The 24280-nt window shown below is 49.4% G+C and overlaps 1 long non-coding RNA gene across 2 annotated transcripts in view; it reads right to left on the reverse strand.

Annotated features, from left to right (window-relative positions):
* Positions 1 to 2536: 2536 nt before the first annotated feature.
* LOC102401119 overlaps positions 2537 to 24280 on the reverse strand; it is a 28778-nt gene continuing 7034 nt past the window's right edge. Inside the window, exons 4-6 of one of the 2 annotated variants that reach the window (XR_006551240.2) lie at positions 4525 to 4693; positions 3609 to 3706; positions 2537 to 3035 (exon numbers count right to left, since the gene is read on the reverse strand). This is a non-coding gene — a long non-coding RNA (uncharacterized LOC102401119). Of the gene's footprint in view, positions 3036 to 3563; positions 3707 to 4524; positions 4694 to 24280 lie in introns of both variants that reach the window. The other variant, XR_003107100.3, reaches the window with a different exon arrangement.

Here is a 24280-nt window from a genome sequence, read left to right on the forward strand (position 1 = left end):
CGGCTGGAGGCTAACTTGGAGTTGGGAGGGGATGGAGGCAGAGCTGGAAAGGTGGAAGGGGCCCAGGGTGTGACTTTGACCAGGGAACGGTCTCAAGAAGTTGGCCACGATCCACCCCTGCCCAGGTATCTTGGGATAAGAGAGGACACCCCTGTGGTCCCATGAGGAACAGCATCCCAGGACAGGAGCAGTTTCTAGAGACCTTTTTGTCTTTTCTGATACTTTGGCCACCTGATGCGAAGAGATGACTCATTGGAAAAGACCCTAATGCTGGGAAAGATTGAAGGCAGGAGGAAAAGGGGATGACAGAGGATGAGATGGCTGGATGGCATCACAGACTCAATGGACATGAATTTGAGCAAGCTCTGGGAGCTGGTGATGGACAGGGAGGCCTAGCGTGCTGCAGTCCATGGGGTCACAAAGAATCGGACAGGACTTAGCGACTGGACTGAACTGAGGGGTCATGGACTATAGGATAAGTTATAAGACATGTGAGTATGGCAGCCCCCACTTCTGCTGGCTTTAAAAAAAAAGAAAAACTACAAATGAACAGCTTTTCTTTTGATCTCTTGAAATTCAATTGCAAGATTTAGAAAATCCCACTACACTCACCAGGGAATAAAAGTGGGAAAATTTAGTGCTTTCTGAGGAAGGTTGCAATTTGGGAGTGAAAACATCTTCTCATCATCCAGCCCTCTTTCTCTGAGCCAGAGGGCAGCAACCCCAAGGCCAGTGCAACGCTTCATCCTGGGGCCTTCTAGAATATGTTCCTGGCCTCCAGGCTCTGCCAGGTCCCACGCCAGAATCAGCCAACATCCTTACCCTCCAGTTGCCAGGGCAGCTGGCTGTTGATGCATACCTATCACCTCCTTGGCTCAGCATACAAGGCTAGGCAAGGTCTCTGGCTAACTTCATCATTCTGTTCCCCATGTTCCTTGTGTTCCATAAACCCTGAACGTCTCACCATATTCCAGAACCAGCAGCTCTTTCTTTTGATTTTTAATTGAAGTATAGTTGATTTACAATGTTGTGTTAGTTTCAGGTGTACAGCAAAGTGATCCAGATATATAATCTTTTACAGATTCTTTGCCCTTATAGGTTACTACAAAATACTGAGTATAGTTCCCTGTGCTATACAGTAGGTCCTTGTTGGTTATCTATCTTATATATCGTAGTGTGTATATGAGGGCTTCCCTGGTAAAGAATCTGCCTGCAATGCATGAGACCCCAGTTCAATTCCTGTGTTGGGAAGATCCCCTGGAGAAGGGAAAGGCTGCCCACTCCAGTATTCATGGGCTTCCCTGGTGGCTCAGAGGGTAAAGAATCTGCCTTCAAAGCAGGAGATGCTGGAGACCTGGGTTCGACCCCTGGGTCTGGAAAATCCCCTGGGGAAGGGCTTGGCAGCCCCCTCCAGTACTCTTGCCTGGAGAACCCCATGGACAGAAGAGCCTGGCAGGCTGCAGCCCATGGGGTCGCAAGAGTCGGACACGACTGAGAGACTGAGCGCTAAGCACCAGTGTGTGCATGTTAATCCCAAATCCTAATTTATCCCTCTCCCTTGTTCCCCTTTCATAATCATAAGTTTGTTTTCTATGCCTGTGGGTCTATTTTTGTTTTGTAAATAAGTTTATTTCTGTCATTCTTTTAGATTCCATATATAAATGATATCACATGATGTTTGTTTTTGCCTGGCTTCCTTCACCTAGTATGATAATCTCTAGGTCCATCCATGTTGCTGCAAATGGCATTATTTCAACATGTTTGGGCTGAGTAATATCCATTATATGTATATATATATATATGCCACATCTTCTTTGCCCACTCAGCTACCAGTGGGCATCTCAGCTGCCTCCATGTCTTGGCTGTGATGACCAGCACTGCGGTGAGCACAGGATGCATGTGCCTTTTCAAACTGTAACTTTCTCTGGAACAGCATCCATCTCATAATGCTTACAATCTTTTTTTGCATCTGCCTATCTGGAAGGGTTTTATCACTGTCATTCTCCCCTCTTTTTCCCTGCCCCCCATCCCCTCAACACACACACACACTCACACACACCTCTCCCTGGCATACTCCTACTCACTCTGCAAGTTCAGTCACGTGTCCTGCTTCTCAGTGAAACCTCCCTCGGTTCCCTCCTTCTACCCCAGGTGGTAAATCACTCTCTCTTTGAAGTCTGACAGCGCTTCTCCTTCATCCTTTGACAGCACTGTCCTGTCACCCAGGAATGTATCCGATGATTCGCCTGAGACGCCCAAGGAAAGTGGGCTCCTCAAGGCAGCGCCGGAGATTCACTCATCTCTACCTGGGCACTGTGTATAGTCGAGTTTGCTGATGATCTCCACTCACTTGGAAGTTCAGTGGGGTGAGAACTTTCTTTGTCTTGTTTGGTGCGGTAGCTTCTGCGCATCCAGGCCAGTGCCTAGTATCCAGAAGGCGCTCAGTAAAATTTGGTTGTATGAATTAATTGATTGAATGAATTGAATTGAATCAACTCAACACAGTGCAGCGACATAAATGACCTGGCCAAGTTACTTCAGCCTCTTAAAAACTTATTTTATTTGAGGATTATCATGACTTCAAAGATGTATTCAGTACCTGCCCAGGTTTTCTGCACAAGCTGTGAGGTTTATAAAGATAAAAGAGAAGCTTAGTGATACATGGGATGGGGGGATAAGATGTTTGTGAAAGCAATACTCACACAAGGTAGGAAACAATAAGTGCCACAGAAGGGGGCAAGAAAAGTACCGTGGGAGCTCAGGAGAGAGGAGCTGGGCAGGGGTCTTCATGGAGGCCGAGCTGTTTGTCTTGGGGAGCCATTTGTACCGTCTTCCCAGTGTGTTGTGACCCTGGAAGCCTCACGACCCAGGTCCCCTGGATGTAGCTGATCGGAGGGTGGCCACTTGCAGTATCTCCCAGGAGCCAGAATGGAGCCTTCAGATCACTGACCAGACAAATACTTAAGGACTGAAGACAAGTCATCTTCAGAGCTGTGTAGCTGTAGACTTTTCTCAGAGATGCAGAGAGAGCTGGTCTGGGGAGAGAGCAGTGTGCAGGGGCAGCTTGCCGAGCGAAAGGCCGAGGCCTGCTTTCTGACGGCTTCAGCTCCTGGCTCCCGCCCTCGGGGACCGGCAACCGCTCCTGCCCTTGGGTGTTCTGAGACGCCCCAGGCGCCCTACAATAAACACCCCTCTTTTTGTTTCAGCCAACCAGACTGTGCCACGGTGGCCAACACATTTTGGAGACGTCTTTGTAGGTGTGCAGAAATGGGCCACTGCCAGGGTGGGGCTACTGGAGAAGGGGTGTGAGTGGAGAGCTTACTGACCTTCACGTCACTCCACATTCCCTCACTTCCCTCAGCATCTCCCACCCAGGGGTCCCCCTGGTTCTAAACCTACCCAGCAGCCCAGTGGCCAGAGACTGGCATGGTCCAGGCAAAGGCCTTCCCGGAGAGGTACAGGTATCTGGACGCCCAGTCTTTCAAATCCCTAGAATAAACTGGGTATCCCATGTCCCAGACATTGACTCTACATCCAAGATCCCTATAACAGAAGCGACTCACCCCATGGAACAGAGTGCAGAAGTTTTTGCACACACGCAAGCTTACACAGATCCACAGGTGTCCATGGCGAGAACACACAGACTCGTATGTAAATGGTCCCTCTGTGTCTTCTTGGAATCCTATGAGAACACTCAAACATTTATCTATGGAGAAAAATCATAGAGAGTCATCATTACAAAGAAAGTAGACTCAGCTCCCGTCCTCTGGTGGCTTTGAGGTCTGCAAAAGTGTTCACACAGCAACCTCTTTACAAAAACTTAGCCCAGCTACTCAGAGGGGAATCACACCTTCAATCAAGGTTCGTACTGTGTGGGAGGGCTCCACGAGGAAAAGAGGGGTCCACGATGTTTCTCAGGGAGGTTGTAGGACTCTGACATTTGGCTGAGCGGGTGACAGAGGGGCACAGTCAGGTTTAATGGGGCCCTGAGGCATATACAATTGGAGGGAGTGCTCTCTTTAAGGAAAAAAGAAAAAAATTTATATATATATATATATATATATATATATATATAATTACTAATATAAACTAGGTCCAGGGCTTTGAAAAGGGCTCATGCAAGTGGGAGACCCTGAAGCTTTAGAAGAGGCAGAAGCTCAAACTTAAACTTCTTTCCTTTCTTCCGTCTTTGTCACCTCCATACCAACTGAAGTCCTCAGAGGACTGTGGTTCCACGAAGGTAGCACTTACATCATAACAGTGATGCCTGGGACAAGACCCCTGCAGGCCAGAGAGGTAAGCCCAGGGGAGACACCGGGCCAGATGAAGAGCATCAGCAAGGCTGCTGAAAAGGGAGGGAAAGGAGCTATTCCTCCCCTTCTTGCCTCTCCTCTAACCCAGCCGTTGCCAAACCGCTTCAGCTTGATCCCTTTGCTTCTACCTCTCATAAATCACTCCCCTTCCTCAACTCCTAGGACACACAACCGCTTTATGTGGTGGTTCCAGGGGGCAAGTGGAACTCACCCTCCATCCTGCAGGACACCTCGAGCCGTGGTCTAGGGATGCAACATAGCGAGAGTGAGAGCTGAGGGTCAGGCTGCCTGCGCTTGAATCACAGCCACTTCTTAGCTGAGTGAGCTTGGGCCAAGTTATTTCAGCTTTCTCTCTAACTTCCAGTTTCCCCTCTGTAAAACTGAGATAAAAATAGACCCCACCTCTTAGAGTTATTGTGCAAATAAATCAAGAAAAAAATGTCCAACCCAGTAAATGCTGGTCAGGCTGATGCCCATCTGTGGGGTCGGCACTGCGGGCACAGCTGTTGGGCTGAATGCTCTGGCCCCGACTTTCCTGAGGATCGTGCCTTTTTGTCAGAGAAGCCCCTCCCCTCACTCCTGTCTCTGTGGACCTTAAAGCATTTGTCAGGGGTCCTGCCTTGGAGCAATAGACAAGGGAACTTAGGAGAGTTCTCCCCATTTCACAGCCAATCAAGGTAAGGCCCAGTCCTGTTAAAGGCAGGGTCAAAGCTTCAGAAAAAGCAAAAACATGTCTACAGGTGGAACCAAAGCCACATGGCCCCTCAGTATGATTCTCTGGATCGGGAAGCGGCTAGGACTGTCCCCATGGAAGCTTTGACTCTGCCAAGGACCCAGATGGAGAGGCAGGAGTAGGCAGTAGGTGGTCCAGGGGAAAAAGCCCACGGCAGCTGTGTTCCACTTCTTCCTTCACCTCCAACTCAACACAACCACACTCGGCAGGCTCTGGGTTCTCTGAGTAGCCAACTGTGTGGCCTTGGTCAATCCCTAGCCCTGCCACTGGCCTGCTCTGAGATGACTGCTCTTATCACTAAAATCAGAGGTTGGGCTTAAGTACATTCAAGTTTCTTAAACTTCTCCAGAAATTGCTTCATCTCCAAGTCACTTGGAGAAAGAGTGAGAGGCAGTACCCCAGAATGTTGCACTTCCCACAAACCATTACACCCTCTCGAGGGCCCCCATCATGTCCCAGGGAGCCCGATCCGTGAGGGCATGGGGCCTGACATGGCCATCTGCTGTCATCTGTGGCAGTGTTTATGAGTGAGTGCAGTGAGTCTGGAAGGGGCAGCAGGAAGACTTGTTGGGCCTTGAGCAAGGAAAATAAATTCAGGGTACTTAGGTGCTTCAAGTTGGAAGGCAACTTTTCAATTAATACTTTTAGGTATGCGAGCAGACACCAGCCCATTCCCATATTTGGCAGGAAAAACACAATAAGGGACTCAAGATCAAATTATACTAGCAGAAATGTCATTTGCAAGAACAGCTGAGCTTTCTGAAGCATGCAATGCTGAGATGGGTGACCACAGGAAAAAGTGGAACCCTTTGGTGCACCCAACTTCCATGTGTTCTGCTTAGGACAACATCCCCATCCCACTCAGGCCCCACCATAGATTCCCTTCCTGCCTAAGAATTTTAGAATTCTACATGGGTTGGGCAGGAAAGTACAAAGAAGGACTGACTTGGCAAAAGGAACAGGTTTGGCAATAATGTGTCACAGTGTGACCCCAGACAAGTTACTTAACTTTGACCATTAAGTAAAAATCGAGGATGTTCACATCCTGCCCAGCAACAAAGCCTTGGGGGTGGACCCTGACGATTAGAGCCTGACCCCAGTGTAGGAGTCAGAGATTTGTTTTCCTAGAAGTCTTACCCCAGCCTCACCCTCAGCACAGAAAGTCTTTGTGACCCAAGTCATCAGGCAATGCCAGTCAGCTCCTGGACTCTGAGCATCCCGGGTTTGTAGCCCTGTGCTAGGCAAAGGGTGACGATCCACAGAAAGAAAATGATGCCTTTCAAGGGCCCCTAGAATGGCGGGGGAAGCAAGCCAATGGACTCTACCCTCTAGGAGTTGCCAGACTAAAGAGGATAATAAAGAACACACTGAAATAACCCTATAGGAGCTCCTGGAGGAAAAAACGACACTAAGTGAAAATTAACATAACACAAGCCACCCACCTAATAAAGGATGGAGAATGAACTGAATTAATCAGAGAAGGCTTCTTGGAGAAGGTGAGTTTTAAGACTGGTAGTAAAAGGAATAAGGAGTAAGAGGCATTGTTTCAGGCACAACCGATAAAATGAGAATGAATTGTGGGGCATAACCCGAGGGTGGGCTCTCGTCCCAGGGGAGGCAAACTCACAGCCATCCGTGTGTGGACGCCATATGGGTTCCCAGCAAGTTATGCCCAAGTCCTGGCTCTGTCTCCCCACCCACAGAATGAGGAAGAAGATAAATTAGCTTGTCTCTACAGTCCCTTCCAGCTCCAGCATTCTACATGTTATAATCCTAATGTTTAGGGAAAAGTCCGTGCGTGGGCTGGGTTGAGTAGAATAGAAAACAGATGGAAAATAGGTGGGGCTAGGCAAGGTTCTCATGCGAAGAGTTGACTAATTGGAAAAGACTCTGATGCTGGGAGGGATTGGGGGCAGGAGGAGAAGGGGACGACAGAGGAGGAGATGTCTGGATGGCATCACTGACTCGATGGACGTGAGTCGGAGTGAACTCTGGGAGTTGGTGATGGACAGGGAGGCCTGGTGTGCTGCGATTCATGGGGTCGCAAAGAGTCGGACACAACTGAGCGACTGAACTGAACTGAGGCAAGGTTCTTGGGGCATCTAATCTGAGAATAATCTGAGCATATCAGCTACAGCTGAACACACTCAAAACCTACCCCTGATGGAGCATCTTCCAGGACCTTCCAGCATCTTCTCCGTCAAGCAGCCCCAGAGCAGAGGGCAATGTGTGTAAGTGACAAAATAAACACATCTGGATGCAAAGAAACAAGTGTGTCAGGGACATGGGGCTGGGTCTAAAAATGTACAGAGGCTTTAAGATGACTCATCCATCCCCTCTAACAACAGACCCCTCCCCACAGACCTCTGGCCAATGAACAGCCCTGGAGGCCAGATGTTACTCTAATTTTCAAATTCTTCAGTGGGCCCCAAAGCCTGGATCTAGACTGGCCCCTGTGTCTGAGCTGTTTGCACAGAGAGAAGAGACCCTCCCAAGAGACCAGTATGGTCCAGAACAGGACAGCCAGCCTAGCTTCAATAGGCACAGAGATCAGGTAGAGCTTGGGAGGCATTGAGTGAAACCAGCACTCAATGTGCTCAAAACCAGCAGAGCACAAGGTTTTGCTCCCCCCCTCACCCCCCGCCCAATCCTGCCCTGAAGGATGCACTCCCTGGCCTTTGCCCTGATATCCCAACAGTCTCCATTCCACCACATCTTTGTCAGTTCAAACAGGCACCATGGGCAAAATAGGTGTAGAGAGTAGGGAGTGTGATAGGATTACAGCTCAATAAAGCCCAAGGGGCTAGGGACAGGTCATGAAATGTGGTCCGGGGAAATCCCCAAACAGAAGTGCCCCAGCTGGTTTCCCCATCATTTTAGGTAACTTTCCATTGCCACACACCCATCCCTACCCCCTTAGGTCTCTTCTAAAATACCTACTGCTTTCTTAGTGACCTGCTGGGTACATGCATCAAAAGAGGCAATGAGCCCAGTTCCTAATTTAAGAAGTTACAGCCTACATGGGGGGTCATGCCCCAAGTAGGGAGGACCCAAAAAGTTATTATTTAATGATCGAGGGCCAAACTGAAATGTAAGCGGCTCAGAGATGGGCACGTCACCAAGAACTGAGGCAGTGGCCCAGCAGCTGGTGATCAGTGAACATCTGGAGGCAGGAAGGCGGGAAGAGGGGCTTAGGGAGCAAGGGACAGGGCAGAGAGAAACTGAGATTAAAGAAACCACCATTTGCTGAGTGCCCACTCTGTACCACTCAAGGTGCCAAGCACTTTCCACTTGTTATTTCATTTTCTCCCAACAAGAGTGGTAGGTAACTTTATTTCCATGTTGCAGAGAGGGAAAATGAGGTGTTTATATGAATTTGGGTTTGACCTGGTGATGAATGAGGCATCTCTGTTAGTGGCCAAACTGGGGAGGAGCTTGAGGGTAACAGTGATAGGAAAAGTTTGGCCAAGCCATGGCACCCAAGGTGCAGGAGAACACTGTCCATCTGCATCCTAACGTCAGGAGGAGACACCGCCCGGAAGCCCCCTGGAGGTCTTCGGGACCTTGAGTGATGATCTCTGACTTGGGACTCACCCTCATGACTCAGGAGCACTAGAACGAGCCTTCCCTCAAGGACCTTTGCCACGCTAGGTTTCAAGCTGGTCCCACTCTCCTTTGCCTGGGGCTCAGCATCTGCATCTAGTCACCAGATGCCCTTTACCCTTGCCCAGAGGTTGGATGAGGTTAATTAATCATCACCAACAACTAACTGTTAAGGAGGTCAACGAGGTGCTATCATCTCAGCCACCCAAACTGCGGCTATGACTAATCGAGCAGTGTCAGAGATTCAGAAAGCATTGATAATTATTATAATATTTTTCCAGCCCTTGTGCTTTTTCCCATTTTTGAGGTTCCCGGTGTGAACTGGAGAGTCAACGGGACACCCAATCGTTCTTTCCCAGAATTGAGAGGATGAGCCATTTTGCTCAGCCTCCGACTCAGTCTCACGGTGGGTGAAGGGGTGCCTGCTGGGGCCCTGTTTGTTTGAGTCTCCGAGCAGCACCTTTTGGAGGTCTGAGCACCACTGAGCAATCTAGGGACTGGAATGAGTCAGGCCAGATGGGGGAATTGGAGGCATTCTACCAGAGCGTGGCCGCTGGGTCGGGTCGTCGGGGAATCCCTCAAGGGAACCATGGACCCGTGCTGACCAAAAGCAGCCTGCAGGAAAACCCTGTCTTGCTACATGACTCCTGATTCATGGCTTTCCCCTCCTGGGACTCAGCTCACGTGCTGCCTCTCATTCTTTTTAATATAGTCACCATCCCGCGAACACCTCAGACAACAAACTCCACCTGAGATGGAGAGACTGAAATGTTGGGAACCAGAAAAGTCCTGTGCAGAAAGTCTAGTCAGGTGCGAACTCTGGGACCTCCCAGGCGATTTTCAGTGGCCAGCTTGAGTGTCCCACAAACCCACTCTCAGCACGAAGCCTTCTCGTCTGCTCTGTAATCGGTCCTGAGAGCCCGTCACCCCGCTGTTGTTAGGATGCACACCATTCCTGACCGAGTGACGGCAAATGGGACATGAGAACTAACATTAAAGTGCTGCTTTGAAGGGGCGGCCAGGACAACTGTGTTTATTGCCGAGCTTTTCCTAGGCCAGCTGGGTCTGAGAGCAGCCATCACTGTTAACTAGACACAGCCTTTAAAGCTATGGGGAAGGGGCTAAGGCCACGCCCAGGTTGGGACTGGTCAAGAACAGAAGCCAAGGAATGCAGCCCTGCCTCCGGCTCAGGAGTACTCAGCCATGTTCACCCAGGAAGTGGGTGGATGGGTGGTTTGCTTGTATATCGTTTCCAGGGTGGACTCTTTTCTCTTTCCCAGGCTTCCTCAAAGGCATAGAACAAACTTGGCCATTAAAAGCCACAGATGTCACCAGGACAGGGCAATTCCAGGGAAGTGGGTAACTGCCTATGACTGGCACTACTCATCTTGCATACTGGGGAGAGTGGCTGAGATGATAAATCCAACCAGCCTGGGAAGGCCCTGGGCCTGCCCCAACCCTGCCCTCAAATACTCACATACACACATGCGTGCGTGCACGCACGCGCACACACACACACACAGCCAAGAATGTTCCTGTTTACTTAGATACCCTACCAGTGAAAACTGCGTAAGTTTTCGTGGGAGGGTGAGAAATTGCAGTTACAACCTATTTTTTAGTATTCAGTTGATTAATAACCTTCAAGAAAATGGGGTTTTTGTAGGAGGAGGAAAGGGTACACCTGGTAACTGTGAAGGTGTTGGTGAAGGAAAACACAATGAGGAGAGGGCCCTGGAGGGCTGGGCACAGGACCCAGGAAGAGCTGGTGCCCAGCACAGCATGCAAAGAACTAAAGTCAAGACCTGGGTGCCCCCTGGATACAGCCCACAGCAGGGCTGCTGGGAATGTGCCCAGCCTTGCCCTAATCGTGAACAAAAGTTCACTGATCTCTCTATCCTGTGCTATCACCACCCCTGGAAACAGTCTTCTTCCCAAGGAGGAAGTGGAAGAGGTCACCCCGGCCCTCCAGTTGGAACCTGACTACTGCTGGGAATGACAATAGTTCATCTGGTGACCAGCAGAGACAATGATTTACAGTACCTGGTAAATCTGACCAGCCCTGGAAAAGCCTTCTGGTCCATAAATGTCTCATACACACAAGCATCACATGAGATAGAAGAATTTAGCAAGAAGGAGTAAAATATCAAATGTCATCAATCAAATCCCCCTCAACTTTCTGTACTGTATTCTAAGAGAAACTCCTGTGGACTCCAGCCTCCGTCCTTCTGTCCCACCCTGGTCTGCCTTCAGGCTGCAGGCATATTCTAAGGGGTTCTAGAGATGGCCAAACCCTCACGCCATTCCAGCACCTTGAGCTGCTTCTGCCCCAGCAGGTCTGTGTCAGGGAGCTAGAGGAGGCGGGGCGAGGGTGAGGTGTCAGAGGCCAGAGGTGGCCATGTAAACCCCAGACACCTGCCAGGGCCCTGAACCTGCGTCAGAGCCTGACTCTATCGAAAGGAAAGAAAGCAAGTGCACCGCAACCAAATCACAGTGGCCAATGTGGAAAATATCACTCTGCCACAGGTCGTTGGCTCTGGGGAAAATTCTGCCGATGAACCACGTTGAGATTCAATGCTGTTTATCTTCTATGGTTGCCGAGCCTGGGGTTTTTTCTTACTCTTTTTCTACTTGAAAGGTGGCACGTACTTTCCTCTCACTGCAGTGGAGGGGGCTGCTGTTCCATGCCTTTGGGAGCCACAACCAGAGAAAGGGGCTGACCAGCGCCTGTGATGCTCATGGGTCCTGCTTTTCTTCCGGGATACTGAAAGGATGATGGGAGGGGAAGACCAAACCCTGTCACATTCTTACTTTTTTCTTTTCTTCATTTTATTGAAGTATAGCAAAGTGATTCAATTATACATTTACATATATTCATTCTTTTTCAGATTCTTTTCCCAGCATTTTTTCAAATTGAGCTATAATTGACATATAACTTCATATTAATTTCAGGTGCAATGGTGTTTTTAAAATTTTTTTTAATTATTAAAGCTACTTTGTTTATCTCAGTATGGTGATGGGATAAAGAAATGAACTGACTAGAACAAACTTCTAATTCTCACTCTGTCACTCAGGCGATGCTTTAAAGTTTCTGAGTTTCAGTTTCCTCATCTGTAAAAGGAGAGGATTAATACGGAAGTCTACTGGAAAATAAACTCCAAAATCCCTGCCAGTTCTAATAATGCTAAGCACTTAGAGTCAAGTCTCAACTCTACACATCCTGGCTATCTGATTTCAAGCAAGTTATCTAACCTCTCTAAGCCATAGTTTCTTCATTTGTAAAACTGCAGCAAGAGCCCTAGCCTGGTCTCCCTCCTAGGGTGGCTGGGAGGACCAAGTGATACCATACCTGTAAGGGCACTTGGGGCATGATTGAGCAACTAAGCACAGCACACACACGCAGACTGTATAATTTCCACTTACCAAGGCAAACAGCAACGGAAGAAGGTTTTGGTTATCTGCCCCGCTTGGTGCTCCATGAAGCTAGCAACAGGATGATAGAAAGCAGAAGAGCAGGTTTGTTGGACTGAAGAAAATTTTCTGACCAACAAGATCACGGACATTATGAAATCTTTTCTGAAAGACTTTAGGAAAAGACTAGACAAAGACTGGAGCTGAGGAGTTTGATATTTGGTCATGTCTTGAAGGCAAGGATCCAGGCTAGATGACTCCTACTTCTTCAGTGTAAGAATTTTTAAGGGTTAGGCTGGGAAAATCATCTACATGGACAATAGCCCTTTGGATTTGAACTGGACCAATTCTTATCCCTACCGCTTACTGGTAGAGGTAAGAGGTAAGCCTCTTTGGGAGAGGCTTCCTGGAAGATGCTTAGAGAGGCTGTTGACCGCATGGGCGATGCCTTCTGAAGCACTGGGTTGGGAGAGTGGGTGGAGTGGGAGTGAATGCAGTTTAGAAGGAATGTAGAGGAATAGTTTAATAGTTTCCCAAGAGGGAAGTTCAGGAAGCAGGTATGGCTACTTTGAGAAAATTCTTGCTCTTGTAAGAATCTACATGGTATAGTTTTTATTAAGGTCTAAGTTTCAGGGTCAAGTCTGGGTTCACAATTCTGCCTCTGTCACTGTGAACTCTCTGACCCAGGGTGAGCCTCATTTTATTCTTCTTTAAAATCGGGTTGACAGGACTCGCCTGGTGGTCCAGGGGCTAAGACTCTGCTCTCCCAACGCAGGGGGCCCGGGTTCAATCGCTGGCCAGTTGCAGGGCCACATGCCACAACTAAAGATTCCCAACGCCACGACAAAGATCGAAGATCCACGGTGTCACAGTTAAGACCCAGCGTCACCAAACAGATAATTTAAAAATAAAGAAATAAATAAAATAGGATTGAGAATTGGATTAAACTCTTGAATGTGGTTATGAAATTTAAAATGAAATAATCTTGATGAAATTCCTGGCACACAATAAGGAGCCAAAGAATAATAAAGGAAAACCAGTGAGGACAGGCCATAGTCAACTGTGGGCATCAGCAGGGCTCCAAGGGCTCTCTCCCTCGGGTCAGGATACGTCAAGTCCATGGCACACAGTAGACACACATGACATGGCAGCAGACAGTTGGCATCAGTTAGTCACAGAAGAGCTGCAGAGAGTCACACACCCATGCACGCTCACAAGCACACACTCACACTAGATTGGATTGCTCAAACTTGCCATCTCAGATCTAGAAGATGAATAAGAAGTCTGCAGACCAGTGTGTTTCCCCAGCCATGTCACAAGAAGGAAGGTCCTTGGCATCCCTGGGAACCCTGGGTAGAGGGGGATTTTAGAAGGAAGCTCTCTGAAAAACTCAAATCCCCATGGCTGTAATGTGACCTATAAAGGAAAGTAAGGTCTGACACACTGCCACACAAGGCACTGGGAAGGCTAAAGCCCAGGAAAGCGCTGTGCGACTTGGAGTTTGGGGACTTAGTGAGGAAGGAGACATACCTAGGTCCAACTCCTGCTGTTGGTTCTGGGAAAAGGCAGCAGGGCCTCCCTCCTTGGGTCAAGGATAAGACCACAAAGGGGCTAACTCTTCCATATCCTTGGCTATTTTGTGGCCTTAAAGTCTTTCAACCTATGGGCAGGCATCTTTGATCTTCTGCAAGGGAGGAGTCTCCCCATTTCACAGAGACAGAAACTGAGGCTCAATGAAGTTGGAAGACATCTCCATAGCCACACAGAAGAAAGGCTAAAACTCAAACAGGTCACCTTCTCCTGGGCCAAGATCTTTGCCATTTGAGAATCTTAAACTCATCTGCTAGCCAAAATGAGCAAAGTATTTTGCTAGATTGTTCAAGCCAGATTTTCTCCTCCCCATCCCTGGCATGTGTCAACATAGGTCCCGGCCCCAAGGACAAAACACAAACATACATACACACGGAATGGTGGTGTATGTATTCACAACTCGAGGTGGTGGTACCAAGGGTGGCATGTGTGGTCATAGGCAGTGGCTTCCCTGGTGGCTCAGGGGTTAAGAATCCATGTGCCAGAGCAGGAGAAGCGGGTTTGATCCCTGGGTCGGGAAGACCCCCTGGAGAAGGAAATGGCAACCCACCCCAATACCCACTCCAGTATTCTTGCCTGGAGAATCCCATGGACAGAGGAGTCTGGCGGGCTCCAGTCCATGGGGTCTCAAAGAGTTGGACACAACTTAGCAACTAAACAACAACAACAAAGCAGTAGAGGATTTAAAAGAAAGAGAGGGAGAGAGAGAGGAAGGGAGTTCAGTGGGATTGGATTGGTAAAGAAAGGCTCATGGAAGAGGTGGCTCTGGAAGGTTCAGTTGGATGAAAGTGGGGAGGGGCGCAGTCATTGCAGACCAGTGAAGCCGTGAGTGGAAGCCAGATGCTAAGAGCAAACAGGGCATCTTCTGATAACAGGCTTCTTTGTTTTGCCCAGAGACCATGTGCAGAAAAGCTGTGGGAAAGAAGGCTGCAAAGGCATTTGGAAGTGTGAATGCCAAGCTTGGGTGGCTGGGGTCTATTCTGAAGGACCTGGGCAGCCATTGATGCTTCCTGCAAATGGGAGTTTGGTGATGATACCGATACATTAGGGAGATGAGCCTGTAAAAATTTTTCTGGAAAAATAAAAAATGACATCAAGAACTCCATCTGTTCTCTTGGTGGCCTGGGGTTGATTGGGAAGAATCAACATAAAGGGTTAAGTTGCTTGTGCTTAGCATGGTGATAGCAGTAACTACCACCTGTAGCTGAACCCACACGTGGCCTTTAGCTCAGCACGGGCAGAAAGTGCAGGGGACCCGCCCTGGGGTCCGTGTGACGGGCAGCAGCCTCACCATTTCTGCAGCCCTAGATCTCAGCTGCAGTGGCCCCAGCAGCCTCAACCCCAGCTTTCCCACCACGGCAGCCTGTGCGGGAGCAAGCCCGTGTTCCCCGTGGCCTCTCACATGCCAGCAGCTCCTCCTCCTCACCTCCAGTTTACTCTAAACCCTCTGCTTTTACCTGAAACGAAACAGAAGCCCCAGCTGTGGTCATAGTGACCAGAAGCTCTCACACGCTGCTCCCCAGTGTGTCTCCCTCCACTAAAGGCCCTCCCTAGTCCTAGGACTCCTCCCGCCTGCCCTGCTTCACTGGCACCACTGTCTGGATGTTCAGAGTCATTTCAAGAGGCCCAGAAGGGAAAGCAAAATTGTGGGAGTATCACCAGTCATAGCTGTCCTGGTAGTCATGGGGTGGGAGGTATAGCAGAAGCCGTGGACTGCCTGCCAGGTAATGGACCTTGAGCATGCACTACGGGCCAGGCACTGTGACAAGCTTTGATGCCAGTTTCTTCTCGTGACCAGGAGATGGGTATTACTATTTCTTCCATTTACAGATATGACAGGGCTTCCTTGGGAGACGTGTAGGTGGGGCCCTGGATTCCAGTGGCAGAGACACCAGGCCAGTTTGCCTATGGCATCCCACTGAGGATATCCAGTTATCCCTCGCCCTCCGTACGCCCAGCCCCAAGTCCCCATCGCCATCCCTCCCCAACACACAGCGCGCCTGGCAGCCCCTCTAACTAGGTACATGTTTGTGCTTTTCAGTGCAGGTCAGCTTTGGGCCTAGACATAGTTGTTTGTAAGTCACTTTTTTGGAACAATGTCATTATAGAAACTCATTTTTCAAATGCTGATTTGTTCTTAGCCTACTATGTAGCTGTATCATACTATAAATCGCACCAACCTCAGCTCAGGTTCTTGGGAGCTAGGGTCTACAAGATTGACAAGAAAGATTCTTTCCCCTATTGGATATATGATCAGCCCCAGGCAATATTTGGGGGCTTTCCCAACAGCTCCCCAGGTGAAGAATCCACCTGCAATGCAGGAGACACAGGGGACACAAATTTGATCCCTAGGTCAAGAAGATCCTCTGGAGGAGGGTATGGCAACCCACTCCAATATTCTTGCCTGAAAAATCCCATGGACAGAGAAGCCTGGTAGGCTGCAGACCATGGGGTCGCGAAGAGTCGGACACGACTGAGCGACTTCACTTTCACTTTTCCCTTTCATGCATTGGAGAATAAAATGGCAACCCACTCCAGTATTCTTGCCTGGAGAATCCCAGGGACGGGGGAGCCTGGTGGGCCGCCATCTATGGGGTCGCACAGAGTTGGACACGACTGAAGTGACTTAGCAGCAGCAGCGGTTGTCTTGGGTCTCGTCTCTGACACTCTGCTCCCTCGCCCTGAGACCCTGTTCTGGGAGGTCCCTGTTACTCTCTCCTCTGAGGCCACCCTCACTTGAAACTGCTCGGTTGAAACCCCTGCCTTCTGCCCTGCTTGACCCACAGCTCCCAGGTGACTTTCGGCCTTGGTCAACCCGTCACAGCTCACGACCCAGCCGCACACAGAGCCCAGCCACTGGGGTCAACACCCTTAACCGCTCGGCTCCTTCCCCACCGCCGCTTCCCGGCCCTGAATCTGCCCCAGAGGCCCTCAGAGGAACTGGTCACTTCATTAAAGATGTCTCTGAAACAGAATCCTAGAGTAAGGCGCTCCTGACTTCAGAAGGGCAAGACCGAATGTATGGACACCATCTGAGTTTGTAGAAATGGGCATTCCTACGTTGAGGGCGGCCTGCTGTCCCTTGGCCCCAACCGCGTGTTTCTGACCAGTGGATCTTTGGTTCTCTACTCCTTGGAGCTGCCTTCACTGGCTCCGTGAGTCCTCCGCGTTGGACCCTGCATGAGGTGAGTGTTCCTCCGCAGAGGTTTCTACGCGATGGTCAGATAGTCTGCTTCCAGCTCGGGTCCTTCCGCCTCGGCTCCTTTCCTTTTCCCCGTGAGCTGTGACCAAGGGTCTGAGAGACCTCCTCACGGCTTCAAAGACTTCGACACTGGGAAAGCGCAGCCTGAGGCAGCACCCAACCCGGCTGCCATGGGCATCCACCTCAGTCTGCCATGGGACCCCTGCCACCGAGAAAACCCGTTCTCCGAGACTCCGGCCTGGGCCAGCCACATCAAGGACACTGCTCCCTTGTCCACGGCCTGCTCCTGGCCAGCATCAGAAGGACAGACATTTTACCTCCCAGGGCAGATAAGCTGAAAACGTAAAGGCCCTTCTGAGAGAGCCGAAGCGATCTCTAGGGCTTTCCAGTAATATTCTTTCCTCCCAGAGACAGTCATTGTGAGAAATCCACTTCCGGAAGGTGTTCACTTCCCTCCCACGCCCCCACCGCCCGCCCCAGGCCTCGCTCTTGAGGAAAAGGCAGCATCATGTCCTCCCCGACCAGCGGAGGCCTCTCTCATTTCCACTGCTCTCAGCATCTCTGACTCACAACGAAACTGCAACCTCAAGAAAGCTGGGGGCCAGGATTGCGAGAAGGAAACACAGGTGAACACACGCAAAAGCTGCCCAAGGGAAAGGTTTTTGTTTCTCTTACAGAATGGCACTTCCAGGGCTGGGCAGCATCTCTGGAAAGGGCCGGAGGGGCCCCTTCTCGAGCTGATCTAGCGGATCTGGCGGGTGGGTGGGAAGGTGTGCATCATTGTCCCCCATGCCAGCTAACTCCTGCCAGAGACAGTAGCTGGGGCAGGGGAGGGACATAGGAGCATCACAACATGCCTGAAAAGTACCCTAGGGAAACCATTCCATCAAACCTCCCGCACACCAACGCGGAAAGGAAAGTGGACAGATGGAAAGGCTAGGTCCTGGATTCACAATGGAAGCCAAGGCTGGAAGCCATCCTCTGGACACGAGCCAGAGCTCTCATGGGGTTGATGTCTCTGCCCCCTGTAACAGCCTCAGAACGCTGGGGTGAAGAACCTGTCTTGTTCCAAGACTTTCGGTCCATGAAGAGATACCTCCAGCTCTCGCAGGGGCACAGGCCCGCAGAAAAGCGTCAACAGCAACTCAGATGTACTGACTGCTTGTCAAGAGCCAAGCACTCACCTAGGCACTTGGTCCACCCGCTGTTTCACTTACTCCCTACAACAGCCCCACGGGTTTGGTCATCATCTCCAGCTGGTGACCTGCCCAGGGTCACACCAATGCTAAAGAGCAGAGCTGGGTTGCAAATTCAGTCAGACTGGAGGGCCTACACATTTAACCACCACTGCCTCTTGCAAAGACCAGCCCAAAGGCAGGGCATATCAAGTGGTTTCCAGTAACTGAACACTTGGACCCAGCGAGGAGGTGTGGTGGCAAGTGGGCAAGTTGGGTGCTTTTCTGTCAAAGAGCCGGCCTTGCTGTCAGAGGCATACGAGGCATGCCACGCAGGGAAGCTTGACTGCAAGATTCTTAGCCACGCTTCCGTGAAACCAGTCCATCAACTACTTTATATCCAACCTCCTGCTTGAAGCATGTGATGAGGAACAGTCCTGAATTACCCAAAAGCCCAGCACAAAGAGATCCTGTTCAATTTTTTGAAAGAATGATGTTCTTAAGCATTGATGTGTGTAACCATAAAAGTATCAGAGCCTTGTTGGACTTCCTCAAATTTCTTTCATGGTTTAGTGAATATGTTACCATGAAATACACTTGAAGGTTAAAGCGTATTAGGACTTCTTAGTCCACCCTGTTAAAAATTAAAAAAAAAAAAAAAGAACCTCTTTCCACTCAGTCTACAGAGTCTCCCATAGTCAGACGACAAGCAGGGACCAAGTTTTAATTTGAGCACACCATGTCTGACCCAGTTCCTCAAAGGGTGCCTGCCTTTCAAAGCGATTTCTGAATTAACCAGATCAATCAAAGCCCTCTGCCTTTGTCTGCCACTCAACTGTGCAGTTGGTCTGAAGAGAATGGAAAGCAAATTGTATTGATTTGATCGAATGAATCCTGGCCTGTTAGAATGGGAAATATTGGCTTTTATTTTCCAAGCTTTTCTGAAAACTGAGAAAGCCCAAGTCTAGCCAAAGAGAAAGCAGGGTTTTTAACAAACTGAAGGAGAGAGAGCAAGAAAGCAAGAGTGAGAGAAGAATTAAAAGTGGAAATGGAAAGTAGAGTCAAAAATAAGTCTGCAGTAGAGTCCCTCCCACCACCCAGCGCCCCTGACTGCCCCCAGCCCTCGCAGCCTGATCCCGGGGCCCCAGCCCCTTGGCAAAGGGGATTCACAGTAACAGGTAGGGCACGGCGAAGCAGCCCCCAGACTCCTAGGGGTTCTGACTTGAAACCACAGGTGTGCGTGTGAGGCTCTGCCATTCCAGGACACACGTGATGCTCAGAGGCGATGTCACGCTGAAGAACCGCACAGACTACTGGGAAACTCTTCTGTCTCCTGTGAAGGAGACAGCAGTGAAGCAATGGGCGTCTCCCTTCTTGCTGCAGGTCAGGGGCCTCCGGGTACATCCTCTACTCCTTCCTTGGAGGCCAGGCTTTGATCATCCTCCTCCCATTCATCCTCACACAGACATTTTTGTTAAATGTCTTAATTAAGGTTCAGCTCCTTAAGCCAGCAGCTCTCAAAGGCTGGTCCAAGGACAGTTTGTATGAGGACTTTTGTCTGCTAACTGTATAGTTCTGTGAGGCTGGATTTTCTCCATATGCTTCCACCTCAAAAACCTATCACACTGGGTTGGCTGTAGGAGCAGATGTCAGAGTGTAAGTTTTTCTATTAAACCAGGTATGCAAAGAGCTTTGCGACAGTGTCAGACCAGTACACTTCTCTCACTGAATGTGTTCTGACTTAGAAAACAGTTATTTTTCATTAAAAATATGCTATTTATTTTAACATGTAGTGGGTTTTTATTGTTTTTCTTTAGAATGCCATACATGGACTTTTAAAAAAATTTCTTAGTTTTCTTTTCTACCATGATCAGTATCAATAGACATAATCTAACAAAGTAAAAGCTCTTTGAGGTCTTCAATACTTTTTAAGAAGGTAAAGCAGTCCTGAATCCAAATAGTTTGAGAAGAGTTGACTAAGGGAATCCGGGACCACACTGAACACGGTGACCCACTCCCACTCCCTGCTCTGGAGAATGGACCACCTTGGGCTGGCGTGTAAATGACACACTCATAGTAGAAGTGATGCAGGTCCAGGACGGAGGGAGCAGCCGGCTTGTCCCGTGTTAATGCGGCCGTGCACCTAAGCACACATGCATTGAGGTTGAGGATTTAGAGTTGGGGTCCATCTTACAGATGAAGGTCGGAGCAGGCAAGCTGAAGGCAGGCCCTCAGCTCTCTTAAATAGGGTCCATGAAGGAGACTATGCTTCAAGGGTGCCAGGGCAAGAGGGTGAGCCAAACTATTCTTTTATGTCACTGCGGTCACATCTTAAAGACAATATACAGAAGAAACTCCTTTCTGTTTGCAAATACTCGAGGGCCTGAAATATTTCCCTAAAAGAAAAATATCTAAGCAACTCTCACCCCCATCTCCAGCTCCTAAGCATAAGGGCTATGCGCCCTGCAAGTGCATAATAGAGTTATCACTGTTTTATGGAGGAAACACTTATTTTCACAGACTTTTCGCTTCTGCTCATCACTGCTGCTCACATCTTAGACAACTCCCCCAGCCATTGGTGCTGACCATGAAAACTCAGTGATATAACACTCATGTCAGTCAAGGAATTAAGTAGTGATTTGAGAAGAAGAATGCAAAAGGAATCGAGTTCTGATTTCACCTTTGTTATTAACTATCTCTAGCGCCTGCTTCCCAGGTGGCGCTAGTAGTAAAGAACCCGGCTGCCAGTGCAGAAGACGCAAGATCTCCAAGTTCGATCCGTGCGTTGGGAAGATCCCCTGGAGGAGGGCATGGCGACCCACTCCAGTATTCTTGCCCGGAGAATCCCGTGGACAGGGGAGCCTGGTGGGCTACAGTCCATGGGGTCGCAAAGAGTTGGACACGACTGAAGCAACTTAGCATGCACGCATGCAGCCCCTGGAAAAGTCACTTTCTTTTCTAGGCCTCAGTTTGCCCACCTGTAAAATGAAGAACGTGGATTTTGTTGCTGTTGTTGTTTAGTCACTAAGCCCTGTCCAACTCTTTTGTGACCCCATGGACCATAGCCTGTTAGGCTACTTTCACCCTCTACTTTATGTGAGATAGTAGTCAAATGTAGCCACTTACAGCCACAAAGAGTTCAGGAGGCACACGCTCCGTCATGCTCCATCATTGACAATATTTAGTGAGAGCCTTGGATGTGCCTGGAATTGTTTTGAGTACGAGGCAAACAGCAATAATCAAAAATAGACATGCACCCTGCCCCTTCGGAGGGCTGTCTAATGGAAGAGATAGAGATTAAGCAGGTGACCACGTAGCCATGCGAGTAATTACAAACTGACATCAGTACTACAGAGAAAAGGAGCAAGGTGTCCTGAGATACACCCAGGTGGCTCAACCTTTTCAGGGGAATAAGGAAAAACTCATTTGACAAAGTAAGCTCTAAGCTGAGAACTGAAGGATAAAGAGAAGGGAATCCCCTCTCTTTAATCTCTTTCCATCCAGAAAAGGGAGACTACATGCGCAAAGGCCCTGTAGTAGAATAGAGAGCACAGATCATTTGAAAAAAAATAAAAGAGGAAAGCCGGTAAGGCTGGGATGCACAGAGAAGTGGACAGTGCTGGAAGGTGAGGAAGAAGGAACACTCAGGGTCAGAAGATACAGGGGGCTGTAAACAGCATTAAGAACACGGGTCCTTATTTTACCCAGGAAGGGAAAGTGGCACATCATTGAAGGGTTTAAGCAAGGGGAGAGTCATGATCAGAGTGGTGTTTTGAAAATAATCCCTTGGGCTACAAAGAAGAAAACAGTTTGGAAAACGGATATTAGAATATCAACCAGGCACTTGTTTGGAGCCCAGGAGAGATAAGATGTTAGCTTGAACCAGACAGTCGCTGCTGCTGCTGCTGCTGCTGATGCAAATAGAGAGAAGTTAGAAGATTAGAAAGATGTTTGTGGGGACTTTCCTGGTGGTCCAGGGGTTAAGAATCCAATGCAGAGGGTGTGGGTTTGATCCCTGGTTGGGAAACTGAGATCTCACACGCCACAGAGCAACTAAGTCTGCATGCTGCAAGGAAGAACCAGGGCAGCTTAAGCTTAAGAAGAAAAAAAAAAAGGATGTTTGTGAAGAAAATTCTGCAAGACCTTGTAATAGATTGGACATAGGTTATTAAGAGAGAGAGAGGAACCAACAAGTTATTTCTAGGCGTCCAGCATGTATGTTAGGTTAGATGGTGGTCCCCTTCCTGAGTGAGGGCACCATGTCACTGGATGAAGCTGAGATGAAGCTATGTATTTAGTCTCTGATAAAAGTGGGCCCCATCATCCTGGGTCCCAGCGTAAAACGAAAATGTTCTACAGTTGTTAAGAATTTCAAGACAGTGACAACAGAGCAAAGCATGGGCCCCTGAGTGACCACACAAGTCACGTGACTTGCTCAGACACGAGGTGTCGGCCATTCAGGGGAATTTGACTAAACTGAATCCCACCAGAGGGACAGCCTGGGAGCTGAAGGGATCTGTCTGTGCCCCAGGCTCAGGAACCCACTCGTTATTCCAGCTGGTCATGCAGACTGAGCAGAGACAGCTGTATTCTCTGGGTGGCAGGGTCTCCAACACCTTGTGTCCTGGCCCCTGCAGCCAAATTTCTCACGTGAGAAATTACAGAACAGGGTGTCCGTCCCCTAAGGAAAATCCAAGTTGCTTGATTTGGCGCCACCGTTGCACAAAGGGGAATTCCACGTTGGCTGTCCAAAGATCAGCCCTTCCGCTGTGGTTTGCAGCGTCTGCCGGCCTAGGTCCTCGGAAGGGCGCCCACTCCAGTTTGCATAACCCTCGCTAGATTCAGCCAAGGGGCCAGCCCCAACTGGGGCTCCTTTTAAAGCTCTGACCCACCAGGTCTTTATTCTGAAGCACCTCAACCACAAGGTCAAAGTCACAGGCAGAACCCTGTCCCCTTGAGCCCTCCCACCCCCACCCCCGCCGCTGCACGTGGAGGGTGTGATGCCATAGTCTGCGCTCTGGACCAGGCCTGTTGCCGCACAGCCCCTGAGGAACCAACGGTTCAGGGAGCCGAGGGGGGTTATTCAAGGGAATACTAGAAGTTTCACGCTGGGGAAACTGTGGTACGTTCTAGATGTCCTGAAGAAGAAGAAATGAAACTCCGTTATCAGCCTTGAAGTAATAGCTGCAATAAGCAAGCAGGGGCCAAGCCCTGAGGGGTTCTTTGGGGAGGTCGTCAGCCCCCTGGTTCCGGGTGGGCGCCCTCGCACTTGCCTGCTTTCATCACTGACCTGCCTGCTGCTGCCGTGGTGGCCCTGTTGACAGGCACACTGGCTGAACCCTGAGTCCAGCAAGCCGAGATTCCACAGGGCAGGCCCACGCACCTCCCCATCTGTTTCCCACTCTTGGGACAGAATTGTTGCAAGGCACAGGGCAATTCTACCAAGAAGGTTGTCCTTTTGCTGAGCATGAGGGTGGCCACGAGGTGATTCCTTGTAAGCCCTTGTACAGTCTAGACTGCACTCTCCAAAATCTATCCACACTTTGTCTGCCTAGAGTCCTCTGTAGCTAAAGTGGTGAAATGCATCAATGGAACATTCCAGAAAAATCATTAGGGCCTTTGGTCTCTACACATGTCCCTCGTCCCTGGCATCTTAAAATAACACGTAGGAAAGCAAGACGGCAGAAAAGGCTGGTTCTGTTGACATTTGGGTGCTGCGCTAGCTTTGGACAACCTGCCTCTGAACTTCTTGTCACTGAAGACCAAAAAATAATATCCCTTTCCTTTTAAAGCCCTGGTGAGTCAGGCTGTCTTTCCTTTGTAGCTGAATACTGACATTAGGGAATATTTTGGAGCAGGGCGAGAAGAAAGAGGCATTTCCCCTCCCACACGTTACTGATTTCCCAGTTAGTCTGCACGGGAAAAGATTCGCTTAAATTCTATCTCATGAGCACACATCAGACATCTGCCATGAGTCTAGACTTGAGAGGTGACTGGGCTCAGGTCATTTGCTCTCAAGGAGCCCACAGTCTGACAAGCAGCACCTGTGTTGTCTTGAGAGCCACAGGCCAAATGTGTCCAGATTGAGGCACCGTCTATCCGCAGGGATCTGCTCACTCGTTTCCTCCCCTGCTCAGGCTCTTCTCTGGGCTGGAAAGGCCAGCCCAAATCGAGCATACAGACTGCTGACATTTATTTATGTCTCATCTATGTGACCCTGTGAGTTTGGGACTTTTCGCAGCGGATTGTAATGACT

This window comes from Bubalus bubalis, chromosome 5, assembly GCF_019923935.1.
Source record: "Bubalus bubalis isolate 160015118507 breed Murrah chromosome 5, NDDB_SH_1, whole genome shotgun sequence".
Taxonomy (NCBI): domain Eukaryota; kingdom Metazoa; phylum Chordata; class Mammalia; order Artiodactyla; family Bovidae; genus Bubalus; species Bubalus bubalis.